Source organism: Bos taurus, chromosome X (assembly GCF_002263795.3).
Source record: "Bos taurus isolate L1 Dominette 01449 registration number 42190680 breed Hereford chromosome X, ARS-UCD2.0, whole genome shotgun sequence".
Lineage (NCBI taxonomy): Eukaryota > Metazoa > Chordata > Mammalia > Artiodactyla > Bovidae > Bos > Bos taurus.
The window spans coordinates 22,949,528-22,968,806 of NC_037357.1; the positions used below are offsets into that span (position 1 = coordinate 22,949,528).

The following is a 19,279-nucleotide window of genomic DNA, read 5'->3' on the forward strand; positions in this document are numbered from 1 at the left end:
TTTCTCCATCTATTAGTGTCCTCTTTGATTTCTTTCACCAGTGTTTTATAGTTTTCTATATATAGGTCTTTAGTTTCTTTAGGTAGATATATTCCTAAGTATTTTATTCTTTCCATTGCAATGGTGAATGGAATTGTTTCCTTAATTTCTCTTTCTGTTTTCTCATTATTAGTGTATAGGAATGCAAGGGATTTCTGTGTGTTGATTTTATATCCTGCAACTTTACTATAGTCATTGATTATTTCTAGTAATTTTCTGGTGGAATCTTTAGGGTTTTCTATGTAGAGGATCATGTCATCTGCAAATAGTGAGAGTTTTACTTCTTCTTTTCCAATTTGGATTCCTTTTATTTCTTTTTCTGCTCTGATTGCTGTGGCCAAGACTTCCAAAACTATGTTGAATAGTAATGGTGAAAGTGGGCACCCTTGTCTTGTTCCTGACTTTAGAGGAAATGCTTTCAGTTTTTCACCATTGAGGATAATGTTTGCTGTGGGTTTGTCATATATAGCTTTTATTATGTTGAGGTATGTTCCTTTTATTCCTGCTTTCTGGAGAGTTTTTATCATAAATGGATGTTGAATTTTGTCAAAGGCTTTCTCTGCATCTACTGAGATAATCATATGGTTTTTATTTTTCAATTTGTTACTGTGGTGTATTACATTGATTGATTTGTGGATATTGAAGAATCCTTGCATCCCTGGGATAAAGCCCACTTGATCATGGTGTATGATCTTTTTAATGTGTTGTTGGATTCTGATTGCTAGAATTTTGTTAAGGATTTTTGCATCTATGTTCAAATGCTCAAACTATTGCATTGCTGCTGCTAAGTTGCTTCAGTCATGTCTGACTCTGTGCAACCCCATAGACGGCAGCCCACCAGGCTCCTCTATCCCTGGGATTCTCCAGGCAAGAACACTGGAGTGGGTTGCTATTTCCTTCTCCAAACTACTGCACAATTGCACTCATTTCACACACTAGTAATGCTCAAAATTCTCCAAGCCAGGCTTCAGTAATACATGAACCGTGAACTTCCAGATATTCAATCTGGTTTTAGAAAAGGCAGAGGAACCAGAGATCAAATTGCCAACATCTGCTGGATCATGGAAAAAGCAAGAGAGTTCCAGAGAAACATCTATTTCTGCTTTATTGACTATGCCAAAGCCTTTGACTGTGTGGATCACAATAAACTGTGGAAAATTCTTCAAGAGATGGGAATACCAGACCATCTGACCTGCCTCTTGAGAAACCTGTATGCAGGTCAGGAAGCAACAGTTAGAACTGGACATGGAACAACAGACTGGTTCCAAGTAGGAAAAGGAGTACGTCAAGGCTGTATATTGTCACCCTGCTTATTTAACTTATATGCAGAGTACATTATGAGAAATGCTGGGCTGAATGAAGCACAAGCTGGAATCAAGATTGCCGGAAGAAATATCAATAACTCTGATATGCAGATGCCACCACCCTTATGGCAGAAAGTGAAGAACTAAAGAGCCTCTTGATGAAAGTGAAAGAGGAGAGTGAAAAAGTTGGCTTAATGCTCAACATTCAGAAAACTAAGATCATGGCATCTGATCCCAACACTTCATGGCATCTGATCCCAACACTTCATGGCAAATAGATGAAGAAACAGTGGAAACAGTGGCTGACTTTATTTTTCTGGGCTCCAAAATCACTGCAGATGGTGACTGCAGCTATGAAATTAAAAGATACCTGCTCCTTGGAAGGAAAGTTATGACCAACCTAGACAACATATTAAAAAGTAGAGACATTACTTTTCCAACAAAGGTCAGTCTAGTCAAGGCTATGGTTTTTCCAGTAGTCGTGTATGGATGTGAGAGTTGGACTATAAAGAAAGCTGAGTGCAGAACAATTAATGCTTTTGAACTGTGATGTTGGAGAAGATTCTTGAGAGTCCCTTGGACTGCAAGGAGATCCAACCAGTCCATCCTAAAGGAGATCAGTCCTGTGTGTTCATTGGAAGGACTGATGTTGAAGCTGAAACTCCAATACATTGGCCACCTGATGTGAAGAGTTGACTCATTTGAAAACACCATGATGCTGGGAAGGATTGAGGGTAGGAAGAGAAGGGGATGACAGAGGATGAGATAGTTGGATGGCATCACTGACTCAATGGATATGGGTTTGGGTAGGCTCCAGGAGTTGGTGATGGACAGGGAGGCCTGCATACTGCAGTTCAGGGGATTGCAAAGAGTCGGACACGACTGAGTGACTGAACTGAACTGAACTGAACTGAACTAAGCTTAGTATGTTAATAAAAAAAGAAAGATTTAGTGGCAAAAAAAAATAAATAAATAAAAATAAAACAAGATGGTACTTTAGCCAATTTCAATTATCCAAAATTTTACAAGGCTAATCCCAAGAATTGGTATGAATGTGCAATATAGAAATCTATAAGCACTGCTTCTGGGGGTGTAGGTTGGTGCAGCCAATCTGGAGAACAATCTGGCAGTTCTTAGACAAATCAGGAACAGGAATATCCCAAGACCCAGACATTCTGCTCCTAAATACATATCCTAAGTAAATGACCACATTTTCCATATGAGTACTCAAAAGAAGGTGTCCAATGTGGCAATATTTGTGGAAACAGGATGCTTTAAGCAATCTAGATGCCAAACTACTGCCTTACTGACTATGCCAAAGACTTTGACTGTGTGGATCACAATAAACTGTGGAAAATTCTGAAAGAGATGGGAACATCAGACCACCTGACCTGCCTCCTGAGACATCTGTATGCAGGTCAAGAAGCAACAGTTAGAACTGGACATGGAACAACAGACTGGTTCCAAATAGGAAAAGGAGTACACCAAGGCTGTATATTGTCACACTGCTCATTTAACGTATATGCAGAGTACATCATGAGAAACACTGGGCTGGATGAAGCACAAGCTGGAATCAAGATTGCCAGCAGAAATATCAATAACCTCAGTTATGCAGAAGACACCACACTTATGGCAGAAAGTGAAGAAGAACTAAAGAGCCTCTTGATCAAAGTGAAAGAGAATGAAAAAGTTGGCTTAAAACTCAACATTCAGAAAACTAAGATCATGGCATCTTGTCCCATCACTTCATGGCAAAGAGATGGGGAAACAGTGGAAACAGTGGCTGACTTTATTTTTCTGGGCTCCAAAATCATTGCTGATGGTGATTGCAGCCATGAAATTAAAAGACACTTACTCCTTGGGAGGAAAGTTATGACCAACATAGACAGCATATTGAAAAGCAGAGACATTATTTTGTCAACAAAGATCCGTTTAGTCGAGGCTATGGTTTTTCCAGTAGTCATGTATGGATGTGAGAGTTGGACTATAAAGAAAACTGAGCACTGAAGAATTGATGCTTTCGAACTGTGGTGTTGGAGAACACTCTTGAGAGTCCCTTGGACTGCAAGGAGATCCAACCAGTCCATCCTAAAGGAAATCAGTCCTGAATATTCATTGGAAGGACTGATGCTGAAGCTGAAGCTCCAATACTTTGGCCACCTGTTGCAAAGAACTGGCTCATTTGAAAAGACCCTGATGCTGGGAAAGATTGGAGGTGGGAGGAGAAGGGGATGACGGAGGATGAGATGTTTGTATGGCATCACTGACTCAGTGGACATGAGTTTGAGTAAACTCTGGGAGTTGGTGATGGACAGAGAAGCCTGGTGTGCTGCAGTCCATGGGGTCACAAAGAGTCAGACATGACTGAGCAACTGAACTGAACTGAACTGAAATGCCAATCACTGGGGGGAAAGCTAGGAAAAAAATGATGTATATACACCAGGCAGCACTTAGAAGCATCAGACTAGATGTGTGCAGAGCAATAAAAATGGGTCTTTTTTTAACTTTTTTTTTTTTTTTTTGGCTGTGGCATGCAGGATCTTAGCTCCCCAACCAGGGATTGAACCCATGGCCACTGCAATGGAAGCATGGAGTCTTAACCACTGGACCACCAGGGAAGTCCCAAAATGGATCTTAAAATGATGGATTTGAATTTAAAACTTTTACTATACCCTCATTCATATAAATTTAAATGTATGCAAAATGAACAGAACAGAGAGTTCAGCAATAAACTCACATGAACAGAACTAATTGTTTTCTGACCAAGGCAGCAAGCTAAAATGAGGGGGAAAGAATAGTCTTATCAATCAATAGTGCTGGAGCAATCCATATTCATAAAGAAGAAAAAATTAACCTCAAATATTAACCTCACTTCATATACAAGATTTATTCAAGATATATCACAGAGTAAAATATAAAGCTAAAACTATAAAGCTTTTATAATCTCAAATTAATGTTCTCAAGATGGTATCTGTTTATCCTCCCAGAGGTACCAACAGTTCAAAAAGAACTTCAGGAAGAAAGCAAAGTTTAGCACAAATGAAAATACTAATGATAGAGTGTTAGTTTTCTATTGTCACATAACATATTGCTACAAACATATTGGCTTAAAACAATACCCATTTATTATGTCACAGTTTAGTAAACAAAAGAGCAAGGGATTTCAAGTAAGATCTCAGCTTAGGATCTCCTAAGGCCTAAGTCAAGGTGTCAGACAACTAGGCTCATATCTGGAGGTTCTGGGGAATAACCCATTTTCAGACTTGTTAAGGGTGTTGACAGAACTGAATTCCATTTTGCTACAGGTCTGAGACAAGGAAATGGCAACCCACTCCAGTATTCTTGCCTGGAGAACTCCATAGACAGGGGAGCCTGGTGGGCTACAGTCCACAGGCTCACAAAGAGTCAGAGATGACTAAGCAACTAACACACTTCACATAGGTCTGAAATCCCTGATTTCTTGCTGGCTCTCAGCTTCTAGAGACCACTCTTTGGTCTTTCCACACGTCCCATCACCTCCCAGGCAACTTCAAAGCCACCAATGCTTCATCAAATCTGTCACATACTTTGAACATCTCTGGCTTCTCCGTTTGCTATCAATCGGAGAAAGCTCTCTGTTTTGAAAGTATATGGCTAACTGGGTCAGGCACATGTGGATAGCCTCCATATCATAATATTAACTGACTTGGAATTTTATTTACCAAAATAATCCCAAAAGGATCTAAAAGTTGAATTGGAATCAAAGCCCAGAAAAATGTCCCATGACCTGGGTCATAGGTCAGAGTGACTGCCTGCTAAATAGGACCCAGTGTCTATTAACGTAATAGGCAAAATGTCCAGAATACTATTGAAAACCACTCATCATGCTAAGAAACAGGAAAATCACAATCTGAATGAGAAAAGATGATGAAGTGACACTAATACTGAAATGAATCAATGTTGGAATTTTCTGAAAAGAATATTAAAGCTGGCATCATAAAAATGTTTCAACAATCTACTACAGATTATCTCAGAAAGAATTTTAAAATAGAAAATCTCGGCAAAAGTGGAAAAGCTTATTAAAAAAAAAAAGAAAATGGAAAATATAAAGCTGAAAAGAATAACTTAAAAAAAATCTCTCTGGAGAGGCTCAAAATCAGAGTGGATATGACAGATCGACTCAGTAAACTTAAAAGAGGGCTTACCAGAAAGTGAATTCACAGAATGTACTTAATGAGAGAGAAAATACAGACTAGTAGAGCCTGAGAGTCCTGTGGACCAATAAAATACATGCAACACTTGTGTCATTAGAATCCCATATGGAGAGGAAAAAGAAAGTGGAATCAAAGATATAATAGCTGAAATTTTCCAAATTTTGGAAAAAAGACAAATTTATAGATTCAAGAAGCTGAGTGAACCCCAAACAGTATAATGCCAAAAGAATCCATACCAAAGCACATCATAACTAAACCTGTGAAAACTAAAGACAAAGAAAACAAAAGCTTGATTGCTGCTAGAGAACTCTGACACAATACCTGTAGAGGAGGACCAGTTTGAATGACAGTAGATTTCTCATTTGAAAACATGGAAGCCAGAAGGAAATGGTACATTTTCAAGTACTACAGGGAAAAAATCTGTCCACCACAAATCTGATATCCAGTAAAACTATCCTTCAACCATCAAGGGGAAATAGAAGCATTTTCAGACTTATCTTAAAAGAATGGCTAAGGGACATTCTTCAATGAGAAGCAAATGATAAAAGAATTGATAGGAAGATCTAGCAACAGAAAGAGCAGAGATATGAATATATTTGGTAGACTACCCCTCTCCTCATGTGCTGTGCTGTGCTTAGTTGCTCAGTCATGTCCAACTCTTTGCAACCCCCATGGACTGTAGCCTGCCAGGCTCTGCTGTCCACAGGGATTCTCCAGGCAAGAATACTGGAATGGGTTGCCATGCCCTCCTCCAGGGGATCTTCCCGACCCAGGGATCGAACCCAGGTCTCTCACACTGCAGGCGGATTCTTTATGATCTGAGCCACCAGGGAAGCTTTCATGAGTTTTATAAATGATATTTGATAATTAAAACAAAAATAGCATTATCTGGTTATCATGACAGTGATATTTAAAAGTAGAGAAGATTAATGGATGAAAGTAGGGCTTCATACTTATGTGTTAAAATACTGATACCAGTAGACTCTGATAAGTCACATGTGTATATTGTAAAACTCAGAGCAAAAGCTACAATAATTATACAATAAGATACACTTTTTAAAAACCTCTATAAATAAATCAAGATGGAATTCTTAATTTTTTTTTCAAGTAACCCACAAAAAGGCATGTAAAGAGAATAGAGGAAAGAGAACAAGAAGGGGGAAAAAGCAAACAATAAAATGGCAGACTTAAGTACTAACATATTAATAATTATCTTCAATATAAATGGTCTAAATACACACCTATCAGAATGTATAAAATAAAAAGTTATAATACCAAATGCTTGCAAGTATGTAGAGAAAATGGATCACTCATCCATTGCTGGTTGGAATGTAAAGTGGTACTGCCATGTTGGAATACAGCTTGGCAGTTTGTTTAAAAACCAAACATTCAACTCTCACATGACCCAGAAACTGCATTCCTACACTTTTATCCCAGAGAAATTTAAAAGTTATGTCCACATAGAAACCTGTACATGAATGTTGAAAACACATTATTGCAATAGCAAACATTGGAAACAATAAAAATGTCCCTAGTAAGTGAAGAGTCAAGCAAATTGGCATATCCATCAGATCAGATCAGATCAGTCACTCAGTTGTGTCCGACTCTTTGCGACCCCATGAATTGCAGCATGCCAGGCCTCCCTGTCCATCACAAACTCCTGGAGTTCTCTCAGACTTATGTCCATCGAGTCAGCGATGCCATCCAGCCATCTCATCCTCTGTCATCCCCTTCTCCTCTTGCCCCCAATCCCTCCCAGCATCAGAGTCTTTTCCAATGAGTCAACTCTTTGCATGAGGTGGCCAAAGTACTGGAGTTTCAGCTTTAGCATCATTCCCTCCAAAGAAATCCCAGGGCTGATCTCCTTCAGAATGGACTGGTTGGATCTCCTTGCAGTCCAAGGGACTCTCAAGAGTCTTCTCCAACACCACACTTCAAAAGCATCAATTCTTTGGTGCTCAGCCTTGTTCACAGTCCAACTCTCACATCCATACATGATCACAGGAAAAACCATAGCCTTGACTAGATGAACCTTTGTTGGCAAAGTAATGTCTCTGCTTTTCAATATGCTATCTAGGTTGGTCATAACTTTCCTTCCAAGGAGTAAGCGTCTTTTAATTTCATGGCTGCAGTCACCATCTGCAGTGATTTTGGAGCCCCAAAAAATAAAGTCTGACACTGTTTCCACTGTTTCTCCATCTATTTCCCATGAAGTGATGGGACCAGATGCCATGATCTTCGTTTTCTGAATGTTGAGCTTTAAGCCAACTTTTTCACTCTCCACTTTCACTTTCATCAAGAGGCTTTTGAGTTCCTCTTCACTTTCTGCCATAAGGGTGGTGTCATCTGCATGTCTGAGGTTATTGATATTTCTCCCGGCAATCTTGATTCCAGCTTGTGTTTCTTCCAGCCCAGTGTTTCTCATGATGTACTCTGCATATAAGTTAAATAAAAAGGGTGACAATATACAACCTTAACGTACTCCCTTTCCTATTTGGAACCACTCTGTTGTTCCATGTCCAGTTCTAACTGTTGCTTCCTGACCTGCATACAAATTTCTCAAGAGGCAGATCAGGTGGTCTGGTATTCCCATCTCTGTCAGAATTTCCCACAGTTTACTGTGATCCACCCAGTCAAAGGCTTTGGCATAGTCAATAAAGCAGAAATAGATGTTTTTCTGGAACTCTCTTGCTTTTTCCATGATCCAGTGGATGTTGGCAATTTGATCTCTGGTTCCTCTGCCTTTTCTAAAACCAGCTTGAACATCAGGAAGTTCGTGGTTCACATATCCATACTCCTCAGCAATAAAAAACAACTACTAAAACATGCAGCAATCTAGATGGATTTCAAAGACATTGTGCTGGGTGAAAAGGGCGAATCTCAGAAGGTCACATACCCTATGATTCCATTTATACAACATTCTCACTATAGAGACTGAAAACTGATCAGTTGTGCCAGGGGTTAGAAATAATTGGAAGGAGGGGGAGGGGTGTGATCATAAAAAAGGTAGCACAAAGGAGATGTTTGTGATGACAGAATTTTTCTTCTATACCTGTGATAAAATCACTTAGAATTATATACATAAAATAAGCCACTCAATGTCCACTAGCTGGTTTTGATATTATACTACTATATTTATATAAGATATAAACACAGGGAAAGGTATATGGGACCTCTCTGTATTGATTTTGCAATTTCCTATAACTGTTTTTATTTTAAAACAAAATTTTGAAAAAATAAGGTACAAGAATTTTCCTAATTTTAATGCCACAGATTCAAGAACCTCAATGAACCCCAAGAATACCTTGGCTCACTGTAGTCAAATTGCTAAAAATAAATGAGAAGAATATTCACTGCATTATCATCAGAAACAATGCATGCCAGAAGGCAATAGGATAACTTCTTTAATGTGCTGAAAAAAAATTTCAACCTAGAATTGTATATGCAGCCAAATTTGAAACATGAAGGTAAAATGGAGACATTTTCAAATAAAGTTGAGAAAATTTGTCATAAAATAGCCTATATTATCAAAATTATTAATGAAAATTTTTCATAATGATGAAAAATTGTAGCAGATTGAAATTTGGGTCTACCCAAAAAAATTAAGAATATCATAATGGTAAACATGTGACTAAATATATTTTTCCTCATTTTAAAATTTCTTTGAAAGACTGTTGACTGCTTAAAGCAGAATAATAATATAGGGTTTATAACATTTGGAAATAAAATGTATCACAACAGCAGCACAAAGAATGGCAGGTAAATGTTGCCATACTATTATGAATTTTTTATATTACATGTGAAGTGGTATATAAATATGAACTATTATATAATAATATTTATACATTTATTTTCTATACATAAGTATACATGCATACATATATACACTCAAACATATATACATATGTTCTGAGACAGAGCCCATCTGCTTCACCATATGCGTACACAGCACAGTGAAGTTTATAAATTCCTCATTATGAGAAGGAAGATAAAAGATCCACCAGGTGACTCAACAGATATAAGCAGTGGAAACGTTTTAAGGTGGGTGACAAAATGACTTCATTCTTTCAATCTCTTTAGCTTTCAACTATATGACATTAGTGTTCCCTGACAAGGACAAAATGGATCCTAAGATGAGTTCTGCTGCCACAGCAACAGCAGCCATTGTACCTTCCCCTATTCTAACAATGGGTCAGTTCAAGCTTCAGTCCCAGGTCAGCCACAGTGACAGAAGCCCATGGAATCAGAGGTGAAGTTTAACGATGGCCACTGCCTCCTCTTTTCATTTAATCCAAGAGGTCGTTGGAAACAGCCCACTGAGGGAGATAGACGCTGTTTCCCAGAAGTAAATACAGCTCAGCTTGTACTTTGGAACAATTGGTCAACCTTGCTACTTGCACAATCTACTAACAAAGGTTATGTGGTGCCTGAACATGATCATGGCAGAATCACCGGGCCTCGTCACCATCTGCCTTTTAGGATATCTACTCAGTGCTGAATGTACAGGTTTGTTTCCTTTATAAAGTTACATTGAATGTGCTTGTATTTTAGATACAGAAACGTCTGGGGCTGTCTTCTTCATTATATAATGATTACAGGATTTGACCACAATATTTATGATCCTAGTAGTTAGCTTATGGGTTAGTAAGTACTGGTTCTCTGGTAGCTATGTCTTCCTCATTTTAAAAATTAAATAGATTTACAATATTTATGGTATGTTTTTTAAATGGACACTGTTGGGCTTATGATTTGACAATGTAATTCCTTAGACAATAGTTGTCTCCTTGGTTTAAAAAAAAATTAAAAGGGGGAAAATGCTTTAACAAGGAAACAGCAGAATTTGGAGAAAAATTAATTGTCATTTTGTGGGTTCTTTACTCATTACTTTGAAAGCAAAATGGGAAACAGAGCAAAAACAATGGTTTTACTTACACAAAAAGTTTGATTTTAAGACATATAACATGGTTCAAAATTTTAGAACTGTTTAATGAGTCAGACCTCTAATTTTTAAAGTCTATAAAATCATACACCTTCAACTGATAGTCTTAGAATACAAACAAACTCTCTAGTAATAAGTTGTTATTTATCACTGAAGTTTTCCATGGGTTAGAAAGAAATTATTTTGTCTGATTCCAAACATCTCGGAGTTGACACAGGGGGAAATTCAATGCTCACTTGAGCTCTTAGGACATCAAAGCAAATCCAAGAATTGACATCAAGAGTACAAATTTAGTCAATGCAATTTACATCACTTGGTTTTCTTCCACAACTTCAGTGACTTTATGTATTCCCCAAAGGCAGGCACACAGAGAAGAAACTACCCCATTTAGACAAACAGCATGTTCTCACAGGAAGCATTTATCACACTTACTTGTCAACCTATTATACTCAAATCTACAGTGCCAAGATCAGGGGTGCCAACCCGAAGCATCCCCAGAAAGCAGACTGGCCCTGTGGTTCCCACTCCAGACATGATGTCACACTGAAATGCAGAAATAATGACACATGAATGCAGAGGTTAAATTAAACCAGCAAACTGGGCAGTGTCAAGCGATAAAGAAATTTAGCTGGTAACATTCACAAAGTAGAACATAAAGCTAAGTCTTTATACACATCTCATCAGTGTGAGATCTAGGAGGACAAAGGATCCAAACTTCCTTCGACATAAGTGGTGAGGTGATGGAGGTTTTAAGAAGGCTGCTGCACACTTGAAGATCTCAGATGTAGGAAAAAAGGACAGATTCAGAGAAAAAAAAGGGCTAGGATTTCAGAAACTTGGTAAATAATGAAAAGAATAAATAAGCTTGAAGGGTTAAATATATGACCCTCTGACAATGGTAAGGAGAAAGGCAGTGGAGTCCTCATAATCAGAGATATTAGGTCCCTGAGCAGAGCACCAGGGGGCTTTCCCTAAGGATGGACAGTGTCGGTGCAGTGCTCTCCTCTGCTGTTAAACTGTCACTGGCTTCTAAAAGCAGGTTCTATGAATGATTTTCACAGAGATGTTGCATTTTCATGGCTGCTGCCCTTAGGTATTACTGCATCAATTTAGAATTTTGCAATCAAAACTACTTCGTGCCACCAATTCAGTTTTGTAAAGTGTATGGACTTTACAAGCTGCCTTTCATTCAGAATGAATGAATGAAATAAAATGAAAGACAGCTTCAGTCCATAACACAGTGGCTACTACGGTGCCAGGTACCATCACAAGGTACGAGGGGCTTGGGGATAAATCAGATTCCCTCTCTGATATAAAGTACCCTGAGGCCAGGTGAGAGATTTCAATACGTGATAAGATGCATACCAGGCACTAAAGGGGCATAGAGAAAGGAACATATTAATGGTGGGACACTGACAGAGGGACAATATTTTGAGGCGGGTCTTAAAAAATGAGTAGGTTCATTCTACTAAAATGCCTGATTAAGGGCATTCTATGCAGAGAGGAGCACTCATGTGCAGAGGTCTAGATTCACAACAAATGTGATATCTTTCAGGAACTCAGTATTCTTTCAATATTGAATATGACAGGTGAGGCAGGGTCAGGGCATCAGGTAAGGAAGGCCCTAAACTAAGGAGTTTGGACAAAAGAATGCAATTTGGAGTTATCAGAAGTGTAAACATGAATACCACTGACGGCTGACTTAGGCTGCTTGGCGTGGCAACATTCTCATGAACTGTGTGAGGAACGGACGGCCAGACACAGGGAGACCAGTCTTGAGGCCACTGCAATCATCCAGGGAAGGCACAAGAAGAGGGAAGGGAATTCAAGTGACACTATGGAAGTATTGACTAGAAATGACATGACTTAACCATCTGGGTATGGATAGGGAAAGGGTTTAGAGGAAGTGGAAAGAACACGTCCTTGAGCATCTAGGATATGGCCCAGTGCCTAAGAGCATGGACTGTGGGCAGTCTGACTGCCCACGACTAAATTCTGACAGTGACACTTTAATGAGTTACTTGGGGCAAGTCACTTAATCTCTCTGAACCTCTGTTTTTCTGATTTATAAACCTGAGATGACAGCACCTATCTCATGAAACAGCTGTGAGGAGGGAATGAAATAATGGATGCAAACACTGAGCACATTGTCCATCCAGCATGACAGAAATATTAAGGAAACATCAGGTCTTACCAGCCACATGGTGATGTACAGTTTCAAGTTGGAAAGATGATCTGGAATTCCAAAGATCTATCTGACTTGAGGTAGATATTTGGAACTCACTGTCATATACACGGCAGTTACAACAACGTGTGTGTGTAAGGATCCAGGGAGTGAGCATGAATCTTGTGGCACCTAGTACAGTGCCTGGCAGGAGTAAGTGCACAGAAAATTGTGTTGAATCAAGAAAGGACTCAGATGGGGCCTCAGACGGTAAAGAATCTGCCTGTAATGCAGGAGACCAAGGTTCGATCCCTGAGTCAGGATGATTTCCTGGAAAAGGGAATGGCAACCCACTCCAGTATTCTTGCCTGGAGAATCCCATGGACAGAGGAGTCTGACAGGCTACACAGTCCATAGGGTCACAAAGAGGCGGACACAACTGAGTGACTAACACTTTAGGGCTGGAATAGGGTGAGGCAAGAAGGGCACGAAGGGCATAAAAATACTTGCATACCCTGAGCAAGCATGCCTCCTTGAATTCTGTGTCCTAGGGGCCTTGTTCACCTCACCCAGTCCTGGCCCTGACAAAGATGTATGGATTGAAGAAGAACAAGGCTGAAACTGGTGGCTGGAGCCTGGGAGAACACTGAACCTCATGGGGCAGGCAGAAGAAGGGGAATGAATAGATTCAAGTGGTGGGTGAATAACAAGAGTCAGTGTACAATGAAGGAAACTATAAGCAAGGTGGAAAGACAGTCTTCAGAATGGGAGAAAATAATAGCAAATGAAACAACTGACAAAGAATTAATCTCCAAAATATACAAGCAGCTCATGCAGCTCAATACCAGAAAACCCAATCAAACTCAATACCAGAACAACCCAATCAAAAAGTGGGCAAAAGAACTAAACAGACATTTCTCCAAAAAGATTTACAGATGGCTAATAAACATGAAAAGATGCTCAACATCATTCATTATTAGAGAAATGCAAATCAAAACTACAGTGAGGTATCATCTCACACTGGTCATAATGGCCATCATCAAAAGGTCTACAAAGAATAAATGCTGGAGAGCATGTGGAGAAAAGGGAACCCTCTTACACTGTTGGTGGGAATGCAAACTGGTACAGCCATTATGGAGAACAATGTAGAGATTCCATAAAAAACTGGGAATAGAACTGCTATCTGACCCAGCAGTCCTGCTGCTGGGCACACATCCCAAGGAAACCAGAATTGAAAGAGGCACATGTACCACAACGTTTATTACAACACTATTTACAATAGTTAGAACATGGAACCAACCTAGATATCCATCAGCAGATGAATGGATTAGGAAGTTGTGGTTCATATACACAATGGTAATATTACTCAGTTATAAAATGGAATGCATTTGAGTGAGTTCTAATGAGGTGAATGAACCTGTAGCCTATTATACAAAGTGAAGAAAGTCAGAAAGAGAAAGACAAATACTGTATATTAATGCATATATATGGGATTTAGAAAGACTGTAATGACGATCCTGTATGCAGGGCAGAAAAGGAGACACAAACGTGAAGAACAGACTTTTGGACTATGTGGGAAAAGGCAAGGGTGGAATGATATGAGAGAATAGCATTGAAACATGTACATTGCCATATGTAAAATAGATGACCAGTGCAAGTTGGATGCATGAAGCAGGGCAGTCAAAGCTGGTGCTCTGGGACAACCCAGATTGATGGGGTGGGGAGGGATGTGGGGGGGGGGTTCAGGATGAGGGGACACATGTGCACCTGTGGCTGATTCATGTCAATGTATAGCAAAAACCACCACAGTATTGTAAAATAATTAGCCTCTCATTATAATTAATTAAAAAAAGCAAGAGCCAGTGCAAAGAGGAGAACCAGGAGAGAGTGATTTCATGGAAAGAGCACCCTGAGAAGGGAGAGATCAACAATTAGGAGTGTTTCAGAGCAGGCAGCAAATAGAGAAGTTCAAAATTATCCTTTAGGAAGTCAGTGCTGATCTTGACAGGAGTCATTTAATTATACAGATGGAGTAAAGAAGAGAAAGAGCCACAGAAAAGTGCATTAAGTAAAAAGGAAATTGAGAAAAGGAAGAAGGCAGACCAGACACAGGAGTAGAAAGGAAGAGAGATAACCACCACACACCAGCCTGCACAGGATCTCACTGATCCTGTCAGCAATGCTGGGAGGCAGACAGTCTGATGATACTACTGTTTACACTTGACAAAGTTAAGCTGCAAAGATTATGTGACTTGCCTGAGGTCTCATAGCCAATAACTGGTAAGACATGTGATTCAAATCCAGGTGTGTCTGCTCTGCCTCCAAACCCCTATTTTTCCACTAGATCGCACTGTAAATGGATACAGACACAGATGCTACTGTAGGAGTGCCCAGGGCCAAGCACAGAACTAAGGAGCAGAGAGGAGGGCATGGTGGAGTCTGGGAGGCATCAATATGCCATGGCACCCATTGGCAGCTTGTGGCTTTCTCCCAGGGCACCTGGCTGTCTGACGTAGCAGTTGGGACTGTGGGGCGTTAAGTACTGAAGAAGAGGTGAAGGAAATAGAGAAAGTTGACAAAGGAAGAGTTGAAGAGAAAAAGTCTAAGCTAAATTCGGGGGGAAAGTAAAGCCCAAGGGGACTTGAGGAGTGAGAGAAAAGGGAGAGACTATCAAGGGATCAGCAGGCTCCATAAAGCAAACAGCTGCAATGGAAATAAAGGACTTTAGTTGTTTCTTCTCCTTTCTTTTTTTCCCTCTTTGGCACTAACAAGAAAACAGTCCCAAAATGCCCTGGAAAGTTCATGTTATAAACGCCTTGTCCTGTTGAGATGCTATCAGATGTTCTCCTAAGGAAAGGAATAACTCTAGGCAGCTTCTTGAGTTCCTGTCATTAATTATAAATATAGATACTATATCTATATCTCTCTATCTAGAAAAAGACACATGCACAGAGACAGAGAGTGAAACAGAAAGAAGAGACTGAGATTGGAGAGTGGTGGTGGGGGAAGGGGTGGAGAATTAGGTTAGAGACCTTAATCCTCCAGTGTTCAGGAGTGTTCCTACAGGCTAGGCAGTCAAAGCTAAAATAAATCACATCCTGAATCCGAGAGAATGACATATGTCACTGGAATTCCTAGAACACATGCAAACTTAAGGGGTTGTGAGTCTGAAGTTTGAAAAAATAAAAAACATGAATGCAGGGGTTTCTCTTTAATATTTAGTGAGACACCGGGATTGTCTTTAGGCCTCCGCTCCTCCAAAAGAAACGTGCTGCCGAGTCATCTGGGCAACTGCGTCCTGTAAACACAGCCCGGCCAGGGTGATGGATCACCTTGCAAGGATCTGCAATTAGCTATTTTCAAATGATGACGAAGTGTGAAGTTAACTGCTTACTTGAGAACTTTCTTTTTCATCCAGAGTAAATTCAAATACGATTGAAAATCTGACCTTTTATTACTGGAGCTCTCTTGACTAAAAGTAAAACTGAATTTTAATTCCTAAATCTCAATATGTATACAGTTTCATGAGAACATCATAGATTTTGGCTCCATGCCCCAAAGATAAACTGGTTTGGGGATTACTTGGATTAAAAAACAAAGCCTTTCTTAAGAGATGTATTTAATTTTCATGATATTTTCTTTCCTCTAAAGCTAAACAGTTCTTTTAAATTTCAGTTTTTCTTGACCGTGAAAATGCCACCAAAATTCTCCATCGGCCAAAGAGGTACAATTCAGGTAAATTGGAAGAGTTTGTTCGAGGGAACCTTGAGAGAGAATGTAAAGAAGAAAAATGTAGTTTTGAAGAAGCACGAGAAGTTTTTGAAAACACTGAGAAAACTGTGAGTATTTCCATATAATACCCTTCAGATGCAGAACAAAGAATAGAAAAACCTTTTTGAAAAATAGGGAAAAAAACCATATTTCCCTTTAGAATTTTAAAAATCTATACATGTATATATATTATAAATACTATAATAGAGAAGGAATCAAAAACACTGTAAATAGTACCATTAATTTGTCCTCTTTTTCTTTATAGACTGAATTTTGGAAGCAATATGTTGGTAAGCAATTCATTTTATCCTCTCCCGGGTATATTAAACATTCGAGATTTACGTATTGCTTTCCTCTGTGTCAAAAGGGCTCAGAAAAATAAGTTAAATTGTTTTTACTCAACATTGAATGGTAACTATCCGAGATAATGGAGATATCTGCTGGCAGAAAACCTTACTCCTCCCTAGGGCTTCAAAAGGAACATGGTTCCACCTCAGGAATCCAGAAGGAAGAAACCAAAGAGAATTGTATCTGGGACTGAATGAGAGTTTACAATCCTCAGTAAAGAATCAGAAAATGCTGATTGACTTAAATGTTTACTGCTTAAAAGCCTTTCTCCTTCTGGTGGCCTACAAGGCCCTCCCGATTGCCCCACGCTGTGACCTCCACTCCTCCTGCTCTCCCCTCACACTCAGGTCACCAACCATCCTGGCCCTGCAGCTATTCCTTGCACGTGCTACAACTGCTTCTACTTTAGAGTCTTAGACTGACTGTTCCTTGCATGTTGAAGATTCTTCTACCAGGTTCCTGTAGGCTCACTCCCTCACCTCCTCTCAGGTCTTTACCCAAATATCTCTCTCTCAATGACGCCTGCCTTGATCGTCTATTAATATGTCAACCTGCCTCCCCCCACAACCCCATCACTTTAGACACTGTATCCTGTTCTATTATTTTTCATAGCACTTTTCACCATCTGAGGTATCATATAATAGTCTTACTTATACTATTACTTTTTCCCACCTTGCTAGAATGAAAGCTTCATGTTGGCAGGTGTATTCAACTGTTGTGTTTATTTATACAGTCCTAGTATCTCAAACAGTATCTGGTACAGAAGCACTGAGAAAATACTTGCTGAATGAACTGAAAAAGGAGTAAACGTCACAACTTTAATGACAACTAAGTTTTAACACTAATTTAAAATCTAGCAGCAGGATTTTGAGGCAGTGTTAAGTTTCCCAGCTTGACTTACCTAAGACCATGTGCATGAACAGAAACTACCCTGGACAGCCAATTCACTGAATTCCATCAGTTCTATTTTCCCAGATTCCATTCTGTGAACACTAATGGACTTATTCATATTCTTGTGACTAATTATCTCTCCACTTTGTTTTTAAATCATGAGGGAAGAAGAGGTCCACTCTGTTACATTTGCTTTATCTGCCTTTGTCCTTAATAATGAATGCTACCGTGCCAATTTTCTACTGAGGTATTCCACTACAGTTAGTCCAAACAAGTCTTTTCATTCTCTATTTCTATTTAAAACTCTGAATCTTGTCTTTTTTAAAAGCAAATCAATTTCTACTTTTCCTCTGCATATAGTCCTGGCTGCATTTAAAAAACTCTCTTATTCCCTTTATTGCCCATACCCTCCTCAGGTGGCCTTTCATCAGTACCTCTTTAACACCATATTTTGAAGCTGGGCCCCTGCCTTCTAGGCCACAGGCTGTGTTGTTTACTGTAACTCAGGTAAAGAAACCTGGAAGGGTATGATGCCTGGAAGGGCATCAAGGGCATGATTTTGCTGTTGACCTGAAAGAAAAAGACTACAGCAAAGATGGGTTTATTCAGGATCAGCAGAGAATCATAATTCAGGGTCTTCAACCACTGGGAGCCATGTGCAAGTTCCTGGAGGACAGAGGGCAGAGAACTCTTTTGAAGAGGGGAAAAGGAAGTGGGGAGGAAGTGCGTGTTAAGTCACTTTAGTCGTGTCCTACTCTTTGTGACTCCATGGACTGTAGCCCACAGGCTCCTCTGTCCGTGGGATTCTTCAGGCAAGAATACTGGAGTGGGTTGCCATGCCCTCCTCCAGAGGATCTTCCTAACCCAGGGATCGAACCCACGTCTCCTGCATGTCCTGCATTGGCAAACGGGTTCTTTACCACTAGTGCCACCTGGTACAGTAAACAAAGAGTCCCTGGCTTGTCATTGGCTGACTCCTTGCCAAGAAAGAGATGGAGTCGGTCTTCTTCCTGTTGGGCTCTGCCATCATTGGGCGTGAAAGCTCTCCCTTCTGATCTCTCAATTCTATTTAACTGAGGTTTCTGTTTATTAATTTTTTACACTGTCAGTACTGCTTTGTCTACTAAAAACAAGACAAAAACAAGAAGAAAGAAAAAGAAAACCCAATTCCATGCTTCTTTTCACTTTGCAGTTGAGATTCCCAAGCACCCCAAATAGCCTCTGCTGTTTTCTCCTGTGTGGGCCTTCTCACACAATGGGGATGCAGGTCCCTCATTCCTGCCCTACCCTCTGCCATCATTTTACCATGGGAAGAATTTGGCTGAAGGAGAAAAACTGCCCAACCACATTAGCCAGAGTCTGCCCAGCAGACTGGCTATCACTTTTAATCCTCACACCATCCCTGGGAGCAAAGCATTATGAACTTCATTTTACAGAAGAAACTGAGGTTTAGAGAAGTTAAATGACTTGCCAAAGGTCATGCAGCTGGGGAGTCATGGAGCCCAGAAGAGCAGCCAAATTCTTTACTGCCCAACCCCCACTTTCTCTATGGCCCTTGCCGGCCTTCAGATTGCAACATTCATTAAACCACCACTGAGTAGCCTTAAACAGGAAGCTCTCACTTGGCAAG

At 39.8% G+C, this 19,279-nt stretch overlaps 1 pseudogene; it reads left to right on the forward strand.

The window, feature by feature from the left end:
* Positions 1 to 9,947: 9,947 nt before the first annotated feature.
* Positions 9,948 to 19,279, forward strand: part of LOC112445110 (coagulation factor IX-like) — a 32,408-nt pseudogene continuing 23,076 nt past the window's right edge.